Source organism: Lissotriton vulgaris, chromosome 1_1 (genome assembly GCF_964263255.1).
Source record: "Lissotriton vulgaris chromosome 1_1, aLisVul1.2, whole genome shotgun sequence".
Classification (NCBI taxonomy): domain Eukaryota; kingdom Metazoa; phylum Chordata; class Amphibia; order Caudata; family Salamandridae; genus Lissotriton; species Lissotriton vulgaris.
The window spans coordinates 2,143,848,563-2,143,867,071 of NC_141685.1; the positions used below are offsets into that span (position 1 = coordinate 2,143,848,563).

The window sequence follows — 18,509 nt, forward strand, 5'->3', positions numbered from 1 at the left end:
TTAATCTATTTTCTTATCTATTGTCCTTCTTTGTTCATCTATGTATTTCTTCAACATTTGTACTCCTCTTTATATTACTAGTCATTTTCTCTCTTTCTTTATATTCCTACTCTCCTGTTTTACTATAATTCTTCTCCCTTCCTTCTCTACTTTCTTTCTTTTGTGTCTCAGCTTCATACTTTAGCCATATACAGTTATAGCTTGTTCCTTAAGTATGTCATTCTTTTTTAGGTATGCATTTCTACCTTACATTTATCTCCTGTTTCGGATTTACCTCATATAATTAGTGTATTAGTAATATTTTCTTAATAGTGTTTATTATACATATATCTCTCGCTAAGGTTTTGATATGTTCATTTGGGTGCACTAATCTCGTCATTATTGCTTTTCATATTTGATATATATGATATCTTTTCTACTTTTCTTTTTCTCTATCTATATAACTTGCTATTTTCTATCAGTTCTTTTCTCATACATCACTTTTTTTTTTCTTTTCTTGCTTCTGTCATTCATCCTCAGAGTATAGTCATTTACAGTTATTGCTTGTTCCTTATTATGTTGTTAGCTTTTTAAATCTGTATTGTATTCGCTTCGCAGTTATCTACTGTTTAGACTTTATCTCTCATACTCACGCGGTTTCTTATTTTTTCTACTAATGTTGCTTATTTTAGATATTTCTCTCGCTAGATTGTTTTATTCTATGCTACAGTGTAGTATTCTTTTCATTATCAGTTTTTATTATTTCCAGTATAATGATGTTCTGCGATATTATCTGTTCCTTGTTAACAGTTCCGATATTCCTGCTATCGGCCAAGGTATTTTAGTGATGGGCTACTGTTTTTACCCACTTATGCTCCTAGTACGGGTCCTTTGCTCGCCTCTTCCACGTTCTCCCTTGCATGATGTTGGTCTTTTTTAGGCCTCCCCTCCTGCTCTCTTTCTCTCCTCTTTCTCCTCTCTTTTCATCTCTTCTTTCTCTTCCTTTCTCTTGGTCCTCCCACATGGATGCTCCCCCAGTGTTTCTTTTCCTTAATGGTTGTTCCCTTGTATTTCTGACGTTGGTTCTTTTTCTACTATCAGTCTCGTCTTCTCTTTACCCCTCTTCTTATACATGTCGGGTTTAAATGTGCTATCCCTTAATGTTAAGGGCTTGAATCACCCGGTGAAGAGGTCGAAGATTTTGGATTACTGTAAGTCTCTCTCTGCAGATTTGGTTCTTTTTCAAGAGTCCAAGGTCGCTAATAGAGAAGCGTTGTTTTTGAAGAAAGATTGGGTTTCGGATGTTTCCTGTTCTGATGCCTCTGGCAAACGGAATGGGGTTGTCACTTTAGTTTCGAGAAAATCTGGCTTATCAATACTCTCTTCCGATCATGATTCTGATGGTCGGTGGTTGTTATCTAAATTATCGGATGGTCAGCACGATTTATATGTTATGAATATCTATGCCCCGAATGTAGATGATCCGGCTTTTTGGAAATCCGTTACCAAAAAATTACATGACACTCCACACGCTGGTAATCTTATTGTTGGTGGCGATTTTAATTTACCAATGGACCCTCTCTTAGACAGAAATTCCTCGTTTCAGTTTCGCCCTCCTAAATCCCACAAACAAATGCTTAACATGTGTTCCATCTCTCATCTTCACGATATCTGGCGTCTCCATAATCCCACTGGCTGTGATTTTTCTTTCTTCTCTTCGCCTCACTCCTCCTTTTCTCGTATTGATTATCTCCTCGTTCATTCTTCTCTTGTTTCATCGTCTACCTCTCCGCTTATTCACCCTATTTTGGTCTCTGATCATGCTGCGGTCACTTTTACGCTTTCATCCTTTGCCCCTAAATCACGCGCGCGTTCATGGAGGTTGAACACTGAAGTCTTGTATGACCCTCCTCAGGTTGCTGAATTTTCTAAGGCTATAGATACTTTTTTCCGTGAAAACGAGGGATCTGTCTCTTCCCCAATCGTCTTGTGGGACTCCTTTAAATGTACTTTCCGGGGTCAGGTCATTAAATGTATGTCTAGACGTAATTCAGCTATTAAGAAGGAGCTCACAGATCTGTCAACTGAAATCAAAACTCTGGAAGCTTCCTTCAGGCATTCTAAGGATCCGATCTGCTTACAACACATTAAACTACTAAAATACAAATACAATACCATTGTCACCAAGAGGGCTCATATTGGTATCCAAGCACAAAAGTCCAAGAAGTTGCTATTAAAGAATCGGGCTGGCAAACTTCTAGCGGCTACATTAAAATTTCAAGATTTCTCGTTTAAGTCTTCGCAGATCTCTTCTATTACGGACCACACCGGCTCTAAACGATTCCAAACAGGGGAAATACTTGAAGTGTTTCGTGACTTTTATAATAAATTATATACCCCTTCTAACCAATCCTCTTTTGACCACTGTCGTGATTTTTTAAAATCGGTTCCGATTCAATCGGTCTCTGAGGAGGATCGTTCCTTTCTAAATAAACCTATTTTCCCCGAAGAAATAGTGTCTGCGATTAAGGCTACTCGTTCTGGGAAGGCTCCGGGCCCTGATGGCTATCCAATATTATTTTATAAAACTTTTCTCCCTTCGCTAGTCCCTAAGTTACAATCGGTCTTTGATTCTTTTGTTAAAGATGGATCTGTCTCTGGCACGGCTGCTGAAGCCACCATAGTTGTACTCCCGAAAGAGGGAAAAGACCATTCGGACCCTAAAAACTTCCGACCTATTTCTCTCCTTAACATGGAAGCAAAGATTTTTGCTAAAATCCTGGCTAAAAGATTAGAATCCTTTATTCCCCATCTTGTACATCCCTCCCAAACAGGTTTTGTAAAAGGACGTCTTGCAAGGGACAATATACGCACATTCTGCCATATTATTGGTGCTGCCAAAAGGTCTCAGCTTCCTGCAGCGGCCTTGGCCCTTGATGCGGAAAAGGCCTTCGACAAGGTCTCTTGGCCTTTCCTTCGCGCTGTCTTATACGCGCATAACCTCGGAGACTCCTTCATTAATATGGTTATGTCTTTATATTCCCAACCTAAAGCTAACATTAGAGTCAATGGTGCTACGTCTTCGTTTTTTGATCTTCGCCAAGGCACGAGACAGGGCTGTCCCTTATCCCCACTCTTATTTCTATTATCTATTGATCCTCTTCTTCGTTTGATTGACCTACACCCTAATATTAAAGGTTTTTCTTTTGGTTCTCACTGTCTCAAAACTGCCGCATACGCGGACGATGTTCTTATTTTCTCGGATGATATCGCCTTGGCCATCCCTGCTATTTCCGACACCATTTCCTTGTTTTCAACGGTCTCGGGCTATACCCTAAATAAAGATAAGACGGAGATGTTTCCTCTGAATGCCTATTGTTTTCCTGCTCATATGGGCTCGGCTGGCTTTAAGTGGCAGTCTAATCATCTGAAGTACCTTGGAATTTATTTCTGTTCTACTCTTCATGCCACCGTCACTTATAATGAATCTCAGACTCTCCTCAAAGTGCGTCGTCTTTTGGATTCGTGGTCTCCAAAACATATTTCTTGGTGGGGTCGCTTACAAACTCTAAAAATGATGATCACGCCGATTATTAACTTTGTTTCCTCCATGCTTCCGCTTAAATTATCTGATTCCTTTTTTCGAGAAATTGATGGTCTGACTTCTAAATTCCTGTGGAATAACAAACGAGCTCGATTAGCGTATAAATTCTTGCGTCGACCTCCTGATATGGGAGGGTGTAACTTTCCTGATTGGGAGAAATACCAAATTGCCTTCTTGGCCTCTCAGGGAGCTTTTTGGTTTTCTCCTCCAACTCGTCATGTTCCCTCTTGGCTACTCATTGAACAGGAATTGGCTTCTCCTCTACCTATTGCCTCTTTCTGTACTACATCTACGTTACATATTCTGTTTTCCCGTTCTATCATTATTGATACCATTACTGCGATCAAGAAATTAGATAGGAAGGTGGCTATTCCCCTACATAAAACTAGGTGGTCATCTATTTGGAGAAACTCCAAAATTAAGCTTAATATTTCTCCCACTCTCATGTCATACTGGGCGGAAAAGGGAATCTCTCTTGTTCAGCATCTGTACAGTGACTCCGGTGATCCATTACCTTTCTCTTCCTTGGCTCTCAAACACTCTTTAACAAATCTTGACTTTTATACCTTTCTTAAAATCAAAGTAGCTGTTTCTAAAGTCCGTCTTCACCCCTCCTCCTCCACCATCTCTCTTTTCCGCATTTGGCTCAAATCTGGTCATGTTGCCTCCAAAATATATAAATTTCTGTCATCTGCCTCGCTTCCCGCACAGACGGTTGCGCAACAAAAATGGTCACGCCATTTTGATCACAACATCACGGACCAAATTTCGTCCGAAGCTTGGCAATCTATTGGTAAATTAGCTCTCCGTAATAAAATAGCTCCTTCCTTAATGCAATCTAAGTTTTTCTCGATCAATCTCCTCCATTGGACGCCTGTGCGTCTTCATTCGCTCAACCTTAAAGATGATGATCTCTGTTGGAGCTGCGGTTTGGTGGCGGGTGATTTTCCTCATATGTTTTATCATTGCTCCTTACTTAAATCTTTTTGGGACCTCATTCAGAAACACTTATCTCTTATTTTTAACATTGACCTCCAACTTTCCTTTCCTTTAATTTTACTAGGTCCCTTGGCTGCTCCTATTCCTCTCCCTTTAGACCCGTTGGAATTACAGTTACTAGATCTTCTCTTGACTGTAGCGGTAAAAATCATTCTTATGGAATGGAAATCCTTTGCGTCTGTCTCTTATCATACGTGGTGGGCGTGGGTTTCCTTTTTACGCAGTGCTCACACCTCGGTTGATCAAGCACACCTTTCGCCTTCCATTTCTAAAGGGGTCTGGACAGCCTTGGACGATTATATGGAGTTGTCCTCGAAAGGGTTGGTCCCTCAGTTCCCTTTTGATTTGTCTGTCTAATTGTTGTCTATTTTTTCTTGTTCTACACTGGGCCAGTCCTGTGGGAATCATTCTTCTTCTTCTTATTTCCTCTTTCCTGTCCTCTCTTCCCTTTCGTCTTTCTTTTGCTTCTTTCTCTTCTTTCCTCCTTTCTTTCTTTTCTTCTGCTACCTCCCTTGTCCCCATCCTTAAATCAGAAGGTGATACATTTGTTTAGCGAATGCTAATGGTCGAGTACATGTTTGTATTTTTCTCTTGTGTCAAAATGTATCACTTATATTGTATTTGGTTTTATTATTGATATCATTATCTCTCTTAATAAAATCTTCTTGAAATCAAAAAAGGAATTACAAACTATGAGTCACACTCATAAAGCTATACGTCTAAGAATTATACAGTAGAGCAAGTTCCACAACTGTCAAAAAAGTGAATAAAGCACTTCTTAACATGCCGTGAAAAAATATTCAGTCATAAGAAAGGTGATGGAACCACTGAAACCCTGAATAGCCTTTTTAGGTCTGGTCTTTGAGATAGTTTTAGCTGCCTTGTCAGACTTGCTTTTCCAAAAAAAGTCATACAATGTATACACAGAGGGGCTTTTGGTCAGCGGAATTCAGCAACTGCTCTGTTTACTTGCCATTCATATTTTGGTTCTACTCACCACAGCATAAGTAGATGGAAATACTTAACTATTGGCTCTCTTCACTGTGAATGACTGTGCACAGCCTAAGTACACATCTGCCTAAAAAAGTTCCTTTCTTTTACGTGAAAAAATAACTGTTAGTGGGCTTATTTTTTTTTTATATTAACTTTAAATAGTGGCTGTTTATTTGTCCTGCACACTTATGTATCCTGCCGTCTTTTTATACTTAATGTTGCAAGTGAATGTTTAAGTGTCTAAATGACATTGTAACATTGAAGCTGCCAGCAATTTAAGTGCTTGGCTAAGTGGTGATTTATACTGGTCCCTTTCCCGTGATAATAATACAATTAATGGCACAAAAAAAAATCCCTAGCAAAATAGCCTAAGAATGTTTGTTAATTTTAATGTTTTCATTGCTAGAATATGACATACATGTTTAGTTGGATATGTGTTTTCTTTTCCCTTTTTATTTTGTGGTATTTGTGTACAATAAAAAAGCGCACAAGCTTGTAACAGAGTTTAAATTGTTTTTCAATTGTATTTGCATATTGGTTGTTACTCTTGGGGAGAATTGAAATGTGTATAGGAAAATGTTTCTTTGTATAACGAAATTAAGATTGCATGTTTAACCAAAAAAGATTGTCAGAAACGTAATTTTTTTAATGAAGATTTCACATAACAACATATTTAAGCACCTTCAGAGCTCCTTGCACACGCAGCTTACAAGAGTATAAAAAGAAGAACCTCAGAGGCATCCCTTGTTCCAGGTTAAAGGCATGCACGAGTGGGTCCCCGTCGAGAAAAAACAAATATTCATCTATTTCCCCAAAAATGGTGATAAAGTGGATAGGGGGCAGACTAGCTTAAACATGGCGACATTGTATTTCCATTAACACAGCCAGTCTGGGAGGCCATCCAGCAACTACAAAGCGGTGATGTCTATATGTTGTATGTTGTATAAAAACAATAAAAACTACTTTGAAATTAAAAAAAAAACGCTCCCTTGCACAATACGAGGACAGCCCCATTAGGATTGTAAAAGGAAATGAGCATATAAGGCCATCAAAGGACTCGCACCTAAGACGTTCATCAGCCTAAATATCTAATATAGGTCATTCTATTTATAATGTTTTATGTGAGTGCTACTTGGCAATATTGCAAGAATTGCTATTGCTATTAGCTGTTTGCATTTTGTAATTAACTATACAAATAAACTTTTACTTACTTACTTACTAAATACAGTTTAATTCTGAATGGCTGTTGTGTGCCGACAAAGCATAAAATGCATCATTTATTCATTTATTTTTTCAGAAGAATTAGTGTGAGATAATTCTTGGGACATTTGGGACATCTTATTGTTCACTCTTGCTCACTTTAGGTCATTCTCTATTTTTTTTAAGTTTTAAAGATCATTCTCTATTTTTATTACTTCACATTACATTAGATAAGTGTCCCCCCTACACTGATTACATGGAACTAAAAAGTAATGTCCTGAGTTGGCCATGGCCCCAAACATTTCTCTGCAGGAATTCATGACTGCTGCTGCTGAATGTTTTGCAGCAATTGTTTGATCTTTGTGCTATGGTGAAAAGCAATATCCAAGGACGGTTTTAGGTCCTTCATGCATGTCGTTATAGTCCAGCTCCAATTTATGTTGTTGGTGATCAAGTTAAGCTGTTACCTGGTTTTCTTCATTCATGTTATAGGCTCGCTAAACTGACAACTTGTTTGCTTTATAATTGAGCTATTCGACAATCTAGTGGTTGTTTGGACACTTCGTCCTTCACCTTGACCTATACATCATGCTGCAAGTCGAAACATACTCACAATGTGTGCCTCCACCTCCTCTTCCTGCTGTATCAGAAGGGAAATGTACAGAAATTCCTGATCAAAAAGATACTAACATAACCCCTAACTTTAGCTCACCTAGAGATTGAAGGCATAACATACTATCTCAGTTTCCTAAAGAAGAAATAAATAGTAAAGGATCAGTGTACTATTTAAGGAGCAACGTCTAGCTCAACCAGGATTTTTTTCAGAGGATGACATGGTTCACATTTATAATTCCAGTCGCGCACTACAAAGCGATGTAAAAGGCTCAACAAAGAACAGTCTGTGTTTCTGACAGACTCTCATATCTAGACTGGTTTACATGAATCTGGGGTTTGTAATTTGAATGTCATTACTAAATTCCCATCTAGAGTTGTAGTGTATGTAGATATGGAAGACAAGCAGTCCTCTCTCATCTTCTTCCGCAGTTGATTAGAAAGCACGCGTTTGGGATAGAGGTTATTTATCATCTGGATTTAAATAACAAAAAAACAGAGCTATCTGGATCCAAGGTACAGCCAAAGGGCCTTCTACATTAATGGAGTACTACTACTATATATTATCATTATGTCTGAATTTGAATAAAAAAATGACATACCCTCACCCACCACCTTAGTTGGCATGCTTCATAATTATTCCTCCTCTGTTATGTTATGTTATGTTATGTTATTTATTCTTTTGTATAGCGCACGGCTACTCAAAAAGAGTGTCCCGGCGCTTTAGGAGAAGGACTGCTGCAACACAATAACATAACACTGTAACAGAAAAAAAGGACAGAAGGTCAACCAGGCAAATACACAAGAGACGGGCTACTGAGCAAACAGCCAGGTTTTAAGGCCTTTTCTAAAGGCAAGTAGGCTAGTAGCTTCCCGCAAAGTGAGTGGCAGAGCGTTCCACAACTGTGGCGCCAGTAGTCCAAAAGAGCGGCCTCCCAGGCGAGCTCTCTTCACACGCGGGACAACCGCCAAGAGCAGGGATTCCGACCTCAAAGCGCGAGTCGGATGATAGAAGGCCAGTCTCTTTTGAAGATATTTAGCTCCCACCCCGTGAAGGGCCTTATAGGCCAGAGTCAAAGCCTTAAAGGCGATCCGCTTCCGTATTGGGAGCCAGTGCAAGGTTTTCAACAGAGCTGAAGCACTGGCCCGTCTATTTAAACCAAAAATTGCTCTCGCGGCAGCGTTTTGCACCATTTGGAGCCGCTGATCCGAGCATTAACATGTAACATGTTTCAGCCTTTCTAGGGGACCAAACAGGTCCAGGGCGAACCTCAGCATTGTGAGCTCCATTATTCACTCTACTCTCATTCACACATAAATGCTCTCCTATGTGTGCCTAATGCACAAGGTACTCGCTATGGAAACGGTAGTTACCTGCTTGCATTAAAGATCCTGGAAGATATAAAACAGACAAAACACACTGATTAAAAAAAACATGAAGGAGCTATCTTCACTCCCTGGAATCAGATGTTCACTATTCTGAATGGGTTTTAAAAACAATTAGTAGACTGCGACGAGTATGAGACCATAAAAAGCACTGCAAACTCATGCAGGCGATGATGATTACTGCAAAGTTTGTAGACTATGGCATCCAGCACTCAGTGGTTCATAGCTCTTGTGATCCAATGTATCCTTTAGTATCCTTAACCTGATCTGGGATACTTAAAGCCCCATGGAGGATGAAGTACTAGGCATCCATTGTAGTCACATACTGTTTAGGGAGATGGATTAAAGAACCCGATAATCTGATTAGGGTTGGCAAAATAAATTAAACTCAAGTAAAGTCCCAAATCAAGCCTTCACTTATGTCTTCAAACGGTACCACCTGCCATTAGCCCAGTAGATGTGTAGCCACTGAATGTTATCGGCATCAGCCGTGGGCTTGCCTTAAGTAGAAAGAGCCCAAGTCAACAAATGTGTTTGTCTGATGTGCGCATTAACATCACTCATGAAGAAAACTAGATGAGTGAGTGTGGAAACTGGATCCCGTACATGGTTACCATATTGGGAGCAGATGTGAGTACGCATCATGTAAGATGCCACTAGTCAATAGAGAGTTAGATTGCCCATGCTGTATTAAGGGTGAGAGGAGGGAAATGGAGTGCGTCTCAAGTATGTCCTTTTGTGAGTAGCCATTGGTCCATATCAAAAACGTACATGGACTTAGGATGTGCATAATGAAAGAACAAGAAGGATAAAAGGAGGTTTGTAATCTCAAAAACATAAGTGCATGCAGGCAGATCAATATAAAGGGTGTTACCTAGTCTCCAAAGATATAAAGAATCAAAGAGATGAAATTTGCATCGGTAGGAAATGTCATATGAATCTATATTTGTGCGGGACAATGCATGGCAGGAACCAATTATTATGATCATGTAACCTTATGGCTAATAAAAGGTTATTGTGTGAAAATCCGCGTCAAAATAAGCCATGCAATCATCCCAATACATCACACGTCCTTGCCAACTGGCACACAGATCATACTTGCAGCCAAGGAATATCCTCATTGAGCCCATTTATGTGTGTTTTCACATGATAAATCTAACATAGTTCTTTGTTGTGCAGCAATGCCTGCATCATGATAATGCCCGGCTGATGAAGAGTTTGCCCATATACTAGGGTAACCAAGACCATTGAACTTCGTCTTATGACATCTTTGGGAGTTAAGGAAACATACCAACTGCAATACAACCAATGATATCTATATGATTAGATGCCTCTCTGATCTTAGCTACATCGGTATGTGAAAGTTGAAGAAATTGATGTACATAGACAGCATTCATTTCCCTTTTTCTCTCACTCCTCTCCCTGTGAACACCATGAATGCCATAGACTATTGACCGTATCACTCCGCCAGTGGGAGCCCATACCTATATGCATATGCACAGCCATTCTGGGCACCATGGCCTTTTTACCCATTGGAATCCCCGGCTTCCCTCCTGCGCGTATCTTGCACCCCCTCTCTCATGTATAGACCATGAAACCCTCTCCCTTTGCGCGACCCTGATGTGAAAAGCAACCCTCCTGCTTGACCCAGGCATTCCCCATTTCCCTCTCGAAGAAGCATCCTTCGCCTCAGCTGACATAGCCCCCCCCCCCCAGCTGTATCTGACTGCCCCTGTTCTCTCACGTACAGGTCATAGGATCTCTCTCTCTCTGTGCGACTCTGACCCTGCGCGCACCCTGACCCCCTCCTTCTCCTCACATGGGCAAGTCATAAACCTTCTTCTTCTGCAAGACCCTGTCCTTGGGAGTCACGGCCACGCCTGACCAACACCTCCTTCCCTTCCATGAATGCCCCTCTGTTGACAAGCCTTCCTTCAGCGCTCGATTGTCCACGCGGCATGAATACCACTCCTTTGATGACCCCTTCCCCCGAGCCCGGCTGACCACACATGTCCGAGGCCATCGCCTAAGCCAGGAGATACCATTTACTGCCCTTATTGTATGAAGTCACTCCTCTTCAAAGGACTCACTATTGATCCTGGCCACCCCACCCCCTGTGATATGATCAGGCGCACACATCCTAAGACTCGGCAGAACACTCAACTGCGTTATGACCCCTCCCCTCTTATCAGCAGGTCAAGGGTCCCTATTGTGAACATATGTGGGGTAGGATTGACACAAGGATTATAGGGATGTCTTTTCCTTTGCGTCATACTGTCCTGATTGTACTCTCAAGTGTTTTGTAAGATATAAAAGCTCACTTGTTAGAGCACCTCCCGAAAGACACTGTGTTTCGTGTCCGAAATGACTGGCTCTCCTCATGAGAATTAAACTCTGTTCTTGATTCCTGCCTCCAGCGCCCGTCTCTTTATTTGGTAATTATTCAACATGGGAACTAAGAGGCGGTTTGCGCCAGCAGCCTGGGCATCGATAGCAATGCGGGCTCATTTTCCACAATTGGCGTCCCAACGCGGGGTCCATCAGTGACATAGGGTTCGGTAAGAAAGATCCAGACGAAGAAGTGAACGTCTAAAATGATCGGAGTATACCTGCCTTGAGAGGGCCCTAGCCCGGCTGCCGATCAAAGAACTTCACCAATTCTGAAAGGACCTCTCTTGAGTGACCTATTGTCCTGACTGGAATCCCACAGGAATGCTATATGGAGTAAGAGAACAATCAGGCGCTGGAGGAGGAAGACGAAGAACTGTCCGTATGGTCCGGTCCGGGTAAGATTAAGTAGGGCGTTTTTACGCCTGATTGGTAGGGTGGTTCTATCCACCTGATTGATTGATTGATTGTATTGAAATCGGTATTTGTATACTGATATTGTATTGGTTGGTATTGGTTCATTTAGCTTTGAAGGCTACTTGACATATTGGTTCTCTTCTGGAGAACGAGACATTCTCTGTTTGCAAACAGCGGCGAATAGGAACGTCGTCCCTCTTTGCAGATAGAGAAGGGTAGGTAATGCAGACTTTTGTCCCCGTTGTAATCCGTCATGCCTACTTTTCTCCCCACTGATTGTTTTGAAATCGATTAATAATCGATTGTTGCTCTTTGAGATCTTCCCTGTCCACAAACAGAGACGAATAGGAATATTCTGTTCCCTTTATGGATAGCGAAGGGCAGGTAATGCAGACATTTGTCCCCGTTGTAATCCGTCATGCCTGTTTTTCTCCCCATTGATTGGTTGGTTGCCTGGACATTGTTGTCCCAGGAATTGTTTCGTTTGAGGTATTTTCTATTTGCAAACAACGTGAAATAGAAATATTCTGTCTAGTCTTTGCAAGTAGAAAAGGGTAGGTTATGCCCCTTTGTGAATTCGTCAGTCCTACCCACTCCCCACTGGTTGGTTATTGGGGGGTAGCTCGCATGGTCCGCCCAGGAGACTACCCTTATGGAGGACATATGCTCTCCACTCATGGGCCATTTAGTAGAAATAGACCGACTGGTCCGTCCAGGAGGCTACCCTAGTAAGTGGAAGTACATCGCTCGGTCTGTCCAGGATGATACCCTAATGAAGGAATATATGTTCCCCTTTTTGATCGATAATCTCGTTCCACCCCGGACCATTTATTGGAGGGAACTCGTCTGGTCCGTCCAGAAGTACCCCCTAGTGAAAAGGACACATAAAAATATGAAGTGATCACCGTTCCCTACTAACAGAAGACTTTAGCCCGAAACACGCTAAGGAAAAGAAAGAAAATAAAAAGAAATCAGGCTAAGTCAGTAACCCCCTGATGAGCTTTTGACTTCACTAAAAATAAGAAACATTAGAAATAGTTCGTAATAAGAAATGTAAAATGGCGAAAAGGTTTGACAGCAAAAAATAGCCACGAGGTAGCTAGGCTTCACTGCCTGTTCCTGCTCCCAACATGTCTGCCTTATTGCCCACCACGCCCAAATAACGGTCACATGAAATAGATACAAATCAATAGGTACCTACCCCCATTCCGGAAACTCCCGAAGTGCCACAGGTCCGCGGTTACGCCCATCCGGTAGGCGAGGCCTCGAAGCATGCGGGGCTCGCCTGGACGCAGTCGGAAGGGGAGGTTGTGGGGCGGACGGCCCAGAAAACGGTGATGGCCTCTCCTTCTCTCCTCTTCTGCTGCCCTGCGGGCCACGGGGGGGGGCTGTCTTGCCTCAGCCACCGACCACCCCCCTCCCCCTCCTCTGTCTCTCGCCTGGACCGGCCCACGAAGAAGGCCAAAGCCACAAACAAGAGCGGCGGCGCTTACATGTAGTCCCGCCACATGTCAACGCCTGGACAAGTGCAAGTAGTCCTGCCACATGCCGACGCCTGGATAGTTACAGGTAGTCCCGCCACATTTCAAATTCCTGGAGAGTTGGAGGTAGTCCCGCCACATGTCCACGCCTGGAAGTTACAGGTAGTCCCGCCACATGTCAAGAAAGGGGGGGGGGGCTGTCTTGCCTCAGCCACCGACCACCCCCCCCCCCATCTTCAATAGCCGGCACGGCCAATATCGAACCGGCGGAGCCGAGGATCGGCGAGGGGTCGCTGGAAGGGGGAGGTGACGCGAACGAGCCTCCCCCACCTCCCTCCAGGTGGAGGCTTCCAGCGACACCCCAACGCTCTTACTTAAAGAGGGTCCACATCGAAAAGCGGTCTTTTGCCCGGGGCGGGCACACGCTCCATATCGTCTCTCCTCGACCTTGAAGATTCTATAAGAGCCGGGGGGCCCCCGACCCCCCTGCATGGGTGCCCCCGCCCCCTTCACTGGGAACCACGACATCGACACTCCTGCCGGCGCCAGCCTCGGATTGGAAATGGCTAAAATGCAGCCACGGCACAGACTTGTTCAGTTCCGGAGGAACACCAGAATGACCCGGTAGGAAAATTGTTGCCGCCCTCCCCACTCTTTGACTAATGGTCCATATTTGTTAGACTGTTAACCACATAGCACAGAACTTTTTGAACTGCCAACGGAAGGTTCTGGGCCAACCATGCGAGACTAGAGACATTCTGACTGTGCTGGAACTCGCCTGACCCCACCCAAAATGGCGTCGACACAAAATGAGACGTTTTGAATAAACTTTGTTGCACCCTGATTGCGCAAGCTTTTTTGCCCCGAGATATATATAACGTTTTGGATAATGAAAGTAGATATGAAGGATATTGAGTATGTGCTTGGACAACGAATTGACTTAGGGTGGGTACTGATTATGAGTTGGAAAATGAATTGGTGTAATTTAGGTAATGAATGAACATTGGATAATGAATTTATGAATTTATTAAAGATGAATTACTGACATGCATCATGTTTGCTCTGTAGGGGAGTTTAATACGATTTTATTGCACTGCCGCACTTTATGCAATGAACTGCCACCAGCTTTGTTCTTCCTATGTACAGTTCCAATCTGCTCCGTGGCCAGTCCACTGGGTTGTAGGCCTGTATTTATACATCAACACTTTTTATTAAAAGTATTTTGAAAACGAAAGCATAGTTGTAGCGGTTGCATTAATGAGTTTTGAATGTATTACTACTGTGAGCAACGAGAAAGTATGATGAAGGTTAAAGGTTAAAAAGGACCCGATATTTAGCAGCCACACTATGTGTCACAGGCAGCCGGAAAAGTGCTTTAGAAGCCCTAAAACGACACCACAGAAATGCCACCTGACCGCCACCCTTGTATCCGATCAAAGGGGGTTACGACCAAGTAACTCATGTAGATACGCAGATCGTCAATGATTATCTGTCTGACATTACTGGTCCCTCTGGGCTTAAACGCCGTGATGGTAGAAAAATGCACTACGTGGAGATAGGTCGAGTATGTGGTAGGTAAAAACATTTCCGGATTACTGCATGTTGATGAGGTTCGAATATTGCCCCCCCACCCCTTCTTTCTCCTCCCTTCTGCAGGTCACGTCGGAACCTTGGCTGATGTATGGAAGGACGATGACCGAACCGCCAATGAGAAGGGGAAGAAGGGAATATGAGCATGGTCCTTATGACAAATAAAAGTTTTTAAAAGACGTAGACTTAAACATGACTGTTCCTCCTTAGAACATAGCAACTGGGAGGATGGACTGACATAGAAACTGGACAGGTACTGAATGACGAAAAATTGACTAGAAACGACGCGTTAAATAGTGTAACTGGACGTTTTGACTAGGTAGGGAAAGGACAAAGAAAAATATACGGGTAAGGGTTACCACGGCACCACCCGTCTGGGAAGTTAGAAATGTTGCTGGTGTTCAAAATGCACTGCCCCCTTTTTCTCACTCTTATAGATGTAGCCAAGCTGTCCGACTGTTCTCCCGATCAATACTTGCCGTTGCCTCAGCCTGGAGAACTTCCCACCAAAGGAAGGAACTGAAAAATGGTTTAAAATCCAACCATGGGTAAATAGCACGACCAGGCTAATTTCTGGCCGACCAACGACTGAGTTGTAAGTATTGGCAATTGGGAACGCTGGCCGACATAGCTGGCGAGAAGGAAAGGGGGGGAAGGGTAGAAAGAGCTAAGCACATAGATAAATAAGATAGTAAAGATACGTAGGATATAATATGGATTTTGTTGGCCACCTGTTGTCTCCTGTCCTGTCGTGAATGTCTTATATATGTGTAATGCATGTGCCGTCTTCCCTGTCTGAGTTTGTGTGTGTGTAATGTACGGATTTATGTCTTCCCTCTGTCTGTATTTGCGTGTTACCTGACCTTTGCTGTTCTGTGTTGTAAGCGCACTAAATGACCTATTTTCGTACACGTCTCTCTCTCTCTCGCCACCCCCTTATCTCTCTCTCTCTCTCTCTCTCTCTCTCTCTCTCTCTCTCTACATGTCATACGTGTACCGAATGGCTCGTTTAGATTGCGGACGACTCTCACTCTCTATGAGAGTCTCCCTATTTTCTCTCCCTCTTTTTGGTAAAATTGTGCCCCACCGGCACCAGCCTGATTTGATACTTATTGAACGCGAAGGTGTTCAGCGAAATTGACCGAAACTAAAATGATTGTATCTCGCCATATTACTGCCTCTCCTTTCTGCAAAAATTATGAACTTGAATTGGCTGAGAAGGAAAGGACAGGTAAGACGACTAAAAGTCCCCCAAATCTGGCTATTCATAGGGGAACTGTATGTCAATGGCACCTTATGTCTGTTCTTCAGAGACGAACGCCAACGTCTAGATTGACACCCAATGCCCAGATTGCCCCACCCCTTCGCACCCAAGCGCGAGCGCCCGAAGTATACCCTCCCCATTTGATAGACCCCAGCTGCTGTCCCGGGTATAAACATGATGACCATGAGTAGCTGTTGACCCTCGAGAAACCCTTGTTTTGCCCGACTCTCGACGATAGCGCCCCCGCCCTGTTTGAAAAGGTTAGCCAGTCCTGAAGGGAAATGCTCCGCTAATGTTGAATATGATGTAATGCACAGTTGATGGAAATATTATCTTGTCCTCACTTGAACTCTAAACGGGCCGATGAATAAACCTGCCATAAACTCAGTAGGAATGCTGACACATGCACTGCTTGGTGATAGACCTCTGACTGTGACCGATGAGCATAAACTCTCAAATGCGTAGAATTGAGGGAGGAATTCATATGCGTAGATATCTTCTTCTGCCATTTCTCTAAAACGTTGTCTTGTACCTATTCAAAGATTCACGATCACCGAAGGAGATGGGTCAGATGTGACGTACAGCCTGACTGCAGATCTTGGGACACGTATGACATCGACCAGAGGTGGAGCTGCAGAGCAACAAGATACGGGACGAGACCGCAATTTCAACGTGGAAAATGAAATATGACGGGCCGCCTTGAAGCCCTCCGACTGCTAACCCACGTGTGCCTGGAGTCTCCGTCCGCCTTCTTTGGGCCCGATTGATGGGCCTGCCTGCTTGTTATCCTTTGCTCCCTTGGTCCCTTTTGTGTGTCCCAGGAACTCTGACCCAACTCCGCTCTCTCTCTCTCTCCTATCGACTATTTGAACCACATTCACCCTCTTTCCCACGTGACTTTTTTGCCAAAGGAAAGAACTGCATTCATATGGGAATAGGGTGTTGCCACAGAACTATAGGTGCCGAGCATAAGGCGCCGCCAAACGAATTGTTTAGGGAACAGGACTGTGGTCTAACAGCAGAGGACTGACCGCACCCTGCAACGCGTAAGGATAGAACCGAGCTGGACCTATAGCTCCACCGCCGGTGCTCAACAGCGCCAACGAAAGTACCCGGATTAGAGCCTACCAGTGATGGCTCGCTGATAAAAAGACACTGTGACGAAGAAATCTTGTGTATTGAACTGAATTCCGCTCTCAACTACCTGGTCAAAACTGTTCATTGGTCACATTTTTAAGTTAGACAGATTTATGCTATGTAGTGCGTTTAATTGTCAGGAACACAACGAAATGCAATTTCCTATGTGCTGCATTCTGCCCATCACCTCGACTGTCTATGATTGTACGTCAAATGTTAGTATCGACAAAATGCTAATTCATCAGCGATGCCTGTCTATCTGTAAACCCATCGATTGCAAAAATGACTGCTGTTATGTAAAAAGGGGCGACTGTGAAAGTTGAAGAAATTGATGTACATAGACAGCATTCATTTCCCTTTTTCTCTCACTCCTCTCCCTGTGAACACCATGAATGCCATAGACTATTGACCGTATCACTCCGCCAGTGGGAGCCCATACCTATATGCATATGCACAGCCATTCTGGGCACCATGGCCTTTTTACCCATTGGAATCCCCGGCTTCCCTCCTGCGCGTATCTTGCACCCCCTCTCTCATGTATAGACCATGAAACCCTCTCCCTTTGCGCGACCCTGATGTGAAAAGCAACCCTCCTGCTTGACCCAGGCATTCCCCATTTCCCTCTCGAAGAAGCATCCTTCGCCTCAGCTGACATAGCCCCCCCCCCCAGCTGTATCTGACTGCCCCTGTTCTCTCACGTACAGGTCATAGGATCTCTCTCTCTCTGTGCGACTCTGACCCTGCGCGCACCCTGACCCCCTCCTTCTCCTCACATGGGCAAGTCATAAACCTTCTTCTTCTGCAAGACCCTGTCCTTGGGAGTCACGGCCGCGCCTGACCAACACCTCCTTCCCTTCCATGAATGCCCCTCTGTTGACAAGCCTTCCTTCAGCGCTCGATTGTCCACGCGGCATGAATACCACTCCTTTGATGACCCCTTCCCCCGAGCCCGGCTGACCACACATGTCCGAGGCCATCGCCTAAGCCAGGAGATACCATTTACTGCCCTTATTGTATGAAGTCACTCCTCTTCAAAGGACTCACTATTGATCCTGGCCACCCCACCCCCTGTGATATGATCAGGCGCACACATCCTAAGACTCGGCAGAACACTCAACTGCGTTATGACCCCTCCCCTCTTATCAGCAGGTCAAGGGTCCCTATTGTGAACATATGTGGGGTAGGATTGACACAAGGATTATAGGGATGTCTTTTCCTTTGCGTCATACTGTCCTGATTGTACTCTCAAGTGTTTTGTAAGATATAAAAGCCAGAGTCTCAGCTCACTTGTTAGAGCACCTCCCGAAAGACACTGTGTTTCGTGTCCGAAATGACTGGCTCTCCTCATGAGAATTAAACTCTGTTCTTGATTCCTGCCTCCAGCGCCCGTCTCTTTATTTGGTAATTATTCAACATGGGAACTAAGAGGCGGTTTGCGCCAGCAGCCTGGGCATCGATA

At 43.7% G+C, this 18,509-nt stretch overlaps 1 protein-coding gene across 1 annotated transcript in view; it reads right to left on the reverse strand.

Moving 5' to 3' along the window:
* Positions 1-18,509, reverse strand: part of EFCAB6 (EF-hand calcium binding domain 6) — an 846,383-nt gene that overhangs the window by 743,006 nt on the left and 84,868 nt on the right. The gene's annotated exons all lie outside the window — the stretch shown is intronic.